This window comes from Lotus japonicus, chromosome 2, assembly GCF_012489685.1.
Source record: "Lotus japonicus ecotype B-129 chromosome 2, LjGifu_v1.2".
Classification (NCBI taxonomy): domain Eukaryota; kingdom Viridiplantae; phylum Streptophyta; class Magnoliopsida; order Fabales; family Fabaceae; genus Lotus; species Lotus japonicus.
Window position 1 is genome coordinate 49,575,149 of NC_080042.1, and position 4,967 is coordinate 49,580,115.

General features: G+C 41.4%; 1 non-coding gene across 1 annotated transcript; it reads left to right on the forward strand.

Moving 5' to 3' along the window:
- Positions 1 to 2,246: 2,246 nt before the first annotated feature.
- LOC130741569 (small nucleolar RNA R71) lies at positions 2,247 to 2,353 on the forward strand. The gene has a single exon (XR_009020460.1). It is a non-coding gene; the product is annotated as a small nucleolar RNA R71 (small nucleolar RNA).
- Positions 2,354 to 4,967: the final 2,614 nt, after the last annotated feature.

The window sequence follows — 4,967 nt, forward strand, 5'->3', positions numbered from 1 at the left end:
CTCGGAAGACCGAAGTCTCCTCCTCTCTTCCCCAAAGCATGCAATCACTTATCCCCAAAAGACAACACAAGTATTCATAAAAACATTTTCAAAACCAGCACAAGTACGAGAGCATAACTACGGGCAAAAACATGTGAGTATAGGGAAGTAAAGACCCAAAAACGACTCTAACAAAACAATGCATGAATAAAAGAAAAATAAAAGCTACAAAAGAAAAATATGCAAAAATGCATGAGCTAAACTAAGGGAAAGAGTCAACCTCCTTTGCAAGTTACCATGGAGGCCTTAGACACACCTCCTACTCCAGAATTCAGGCTCTCATTCCCTGCAAAATGCAACAAACAAACAAGCAAAATAAAACAAGACTTGGGTTGTCTCCCAAGCAGCCCTAAGTTATAGTCCTAGGTGGACTCTCCTTCCTTTGGTGTTAGGAAGGAAATTCCTTACCATCAATCTTCCTTCCATATGTACAAGGTAGGAACCTAGCACAGAACCTTTGGAACATCTCCTCCCAAGAGAGGGTATCATCTAAACCATCATACCAAATCCTTGCTCCCCCCTTCAAGGAGTGAGGGAAGAGCTTAATCTTGAGCTCATTACTAGTCACACCTTCCATCTTTACAAGGTGACTAGCTTGAATAAATCGGGCCATGTGGGCTAGGAAATTCTCATCTTTTGACCCCCCATACTTGTTTTCACTAACAAGCTTGATGAGAGCTTGGCTAAGCTCAACATCTTTTTCACTTACCTTGGGGGTCTCTCCTGAAGACCTGGACAAGTTGTTGATCATATCACAAACAAAATCATCATTAAGGTTAGTTTGCAAAGTAGGATTAAAAACCGAAAACTTTACCTTGTCCTTACCAACTCGGAGAATGAGCTGACCCTTATCAACATCAATCTTAGCCCTACCAGCGGCTAAGAAGGGTCGGCCTAGAATGAGAGGAATCTTTGCATCCTCCTCCATGTCCAGCACCACAAAGTCCATGGGGAACACATACTTGCCCACCTTCACCATAACATCTTCCACAATCCCATATGGTGTTTTTAGGGATCGGTCCGCCATTTGTAAGGAGAGCATGGTCGGGGTGACCTCTCCTAAGTTCAACCTTCTAAACATACTAAGGGGCATCAAGTTGATGCTCGCTCCCAAATCACACAAGGCTTCAACAACAGCCAACCCCTCAATCTCCACTGGGATAGTAAAACTCCCAGGATCCCTTCTCTTCTTAGGCATTTTTCTTTGCAAAATGGCACTACACTCCTCGGTCATCATGATAGTTTCATCAACCTCACTCAACTTACTTCTTTTACTTAGGATATCTTTCATGAACTTTGCATAGATTGGCATTTGATCCAAGGCTTCAGAAAAAGGAATATTGATGTGGAGTTTCTTAAAAACCTCCAAAAACTTAGAAAATTGTTTATCCAGATTTTTCTTAACCAAAGCCTTGGGGAATGGAATCTTGCTAAGTTCAGGAGAAGGAGTGCTCACAACTCTAGCTTTCACAGGTTCACTCACTCTCTTCTCCGTAGCACCCTCATATTCTTGCTCTACTTTCTCATTTTTCTCTCCCTCAACTTGTTTTTTTGACTCATGTAACACTCTCCCACTCCTAGTGGTAACAACAACAGAATTTTCTTGTTTAGACAAAATTAAAGAATCAGGAGAAAACTTACCTTAAAGTATCTCAGCCATTTGCTTGGCTAGCTGGCCAATTTGACTTTCCAAGTTCTTTATAGCCACCTCTTGGTTCTTATAGTTGTTCTTCTTGCGGTTGATGCAGCTCTCCAATAGCTCCTCTAAGCTCTTCTTGCCACCATCATTTTCACCAACTTGCTCTTGGACTTGTTGAGAAAGTCCAGAGCTTTGACCTCGGAAACATTGATTAGGCATGGTACAAAAATCAATAACATGAGGCCCTCCACGAGTCACACACTCCACTTTGGCTACACTAGCACCGACCAAATTGCTCGCCTTTATGTGAGTTTGAATCTCCGCCATTCGTTTGGAGAGTTGCTTGTTGAAGGCCAAGAGCTTGTCATAAGCTTCAACTTCAAACATACTCCTTCGGGTTTGGCAATCATTTTCAGAGTTCATGGCTCTCGCTGCCATCTTTTCTGTTAAGTCATACCCCGCTTGCGGGGGAAGAGCATCGAACTCCCCACTTGAAGCCGCATCTAGGCCAAACCTCCAAGAGTATTGTAGACCATCATAAAACGTTGCAACCAATTCAGCATGGGTGAGATTGTGTTGAGGGTATTTCCTCAAGAGCTTCTTAAATCGCTCCCAAGCTTCATAGATATTCTCTTAAGCGGTTTGCACAAAATTCATGATGTCTGTTTTCAATTTCCTCAAAAGGGCTCTTGGGAAGAACCTTGTTGTGAACTTTTCTGCCATGTCTTCCCAAGTACTGATACTCCCTTGAGGTTGTGTATTTAGCCATTCCTCTGCTGCATCCTTCAAGGAGAATAGAAACAAACTCAACCGGATCGCATCCGATGGAACATTGTTCACCCGGTAAGTGTTGCAATTCCGGGTGAACCTCTCCATGTGAGCATGAGGATCTTCTAAAGCACCTCCACCAAGCAATTCCCTCAAACTGAAAGTTAGGCCCAATTCCTTGTGTACCTAATCATGCATTTGAGTCTCTAAGTTCTTTATGTTCAGGCCAACAAAATCCAATCATTCCTCTATTCCGAGTAGCAAGCACAGAAAAGTTAATCTCAATTCATGTCCCCAAACTACAACAATCTTCCGATATGATCATAGTCTAGTCTATAGCAAGTTGTACCTTCAAGCTATGCATGCAAATGGAATTGAAATTCAAGGTAGAATCAAGAGCAAAGGCATAGAGATAGGAATTATAACTAGAGTTTCATAGAATCACTTAAACCCAAAGCAAAAAGTAAACTAGCCACTCATGGCTAGTGATTCCATACAAGAAATGTAAAGAACCTGAGAAAAATAACAAGATGGAAGCCTCTCACAAGCCCCAAGGTTCTCCTGAGCTTCTAAACTTGATCCAAAATGAGTAAAATGACTAAGTGTTCCAAAGAAATTGGCTAAAACCTTATGTATAGACAAAACACTCGAGTCTGGGCGCTCGGGCGCCAATTCTGAGCGCCTGAGCGCCAATTCCATGCCCAAAACATTCCTCTGGGTGAGCATGCCTAGGCGCCGATTCAGAAATCCTGAAAAATGCAATTGGCGCCTAGGCGCCAATGGAGAATGCCTAGGCGCCATTGGAGCACGCCTAGGCGCTCTAAGCTCGTTGGAAAGCCCTTTTATCTTCCTCTTAACTCCTCTTCAAGCCTCTTTAAGCCTTCTTTCAATTCCAAGCTTCTTGAACTTCCTTCTCCTTCAGTTTCAAACCTGAAAACTTAACCACCAAGCCCAGGAAATATCCAGAAGCTCCAAGAGCCTATTAGCAAAGAGGACCCTCAAATAACATAGGAAAAACATGCAAGTCCTAAACTTACTTAAAATGCAAGAAAAGTTCCTACAAAACTACAAAATTACCAAAACAAAGTAAAGACACAAAGAAAGATAAAAATGCATGAGAATGCATGAAACACTACATGAGACTCAACAAAAAGACTCAAAACAAACAAAGAAATTGAAATTAGTATTCACCTGGGACAGATGTTATACACGATGTTGCACCAACGTGTACGACAACAATACACAACAATCAGAGTTAAATGTTCTTCGTTAACAACTAAACATAAACATAAATAAAAGAACACAAGGGATTGTTAACCCAGTTCGGTGAACATCACCTACGTTTGGAGGATACCAATCCAGGAGTCAATTCACTATCAAATAATAGCTCTCAGGTCTCATGAAAATCCCTCCTATACCTAAGTACTCCCCCTTAGTATAGAGCCTCTTTTATGTCTACCACTATTACACAAGTGAATCTAGCTTAGCCCTTCTCCTCTAAGCTATGAGAAAACTTTCTCTAACCCCTAATGACCACTGCCACAGCGATCAAGACTTGTTTATCAATAAACAAGGTTGATGAGATTACAACTCAACTAAACAAATCAACTCAGTACTTTGATGAACACGAAAGCACTAAGTTGGAACAAAACTCACAAGAAGGACTCACACAATAAACCCTTGGAATTAAAACAACACCCTCAAAATCCTTCCGCAGCTAGGGTTACAAAACTTGAATAAATAGACATCCAGCGTAGAGACTTGGGCCTTGGATGGGCTTGATGTCTTGAGTCCATAACACAGCTTTTGGAAAACAACTCTTCAAGGAATCATATCTTTCCAGAATCAAATTTGAACCAATTTAAAAACAGAACATATCTCTTATTTCAAACTTGGTTCATACGCTAACAACTTGTAACAACCTCAAGGTTAGCACACGCGATCATAACTGAATCCTTAAGCTTCAACAAAATGCACAGCTTCACTTAAGTCTTCTTGAATGCACAAACAACAATCAAACATAACACAAAACCTTCAGCGTTTGATTGCACAATCTAGCAGAGACCACATGTTGCATCATCTGGTCGCACAATAATGTGTTGAAACAAAATGCAGCCAATTCACACATCACAAACACAGGAACAACAGAAATGACCCTTAAAACATCACTAAAATAGGGTAATAAACCTGCGTGAAGAAGCTCTTGAAATGTTGCATGACCACCTCTTGATGTGATTTAGTTCAGTCAGCACCCTTCCCTCAAATTGTAGTTTTCTCACATTCCTCCTTGTCGCCCTCACCTTACACATCCTATGGAAGAATTGAGTAGTTCTATCCCCCTCTTTAAGCCACCACAATCTAGACTTCTGTAGCCATCACATTTCCTCAAGTGTGTACTCCTTCCATAAGTCACCTAACAACGTCATTCTTTCACTCCTTAAATCTTCTGACATCCCTTCGGACTCCATTACTCCCATCACCACTCCCAACCTCTCCTGCAGCTGGTTTATTTTTTCAACAC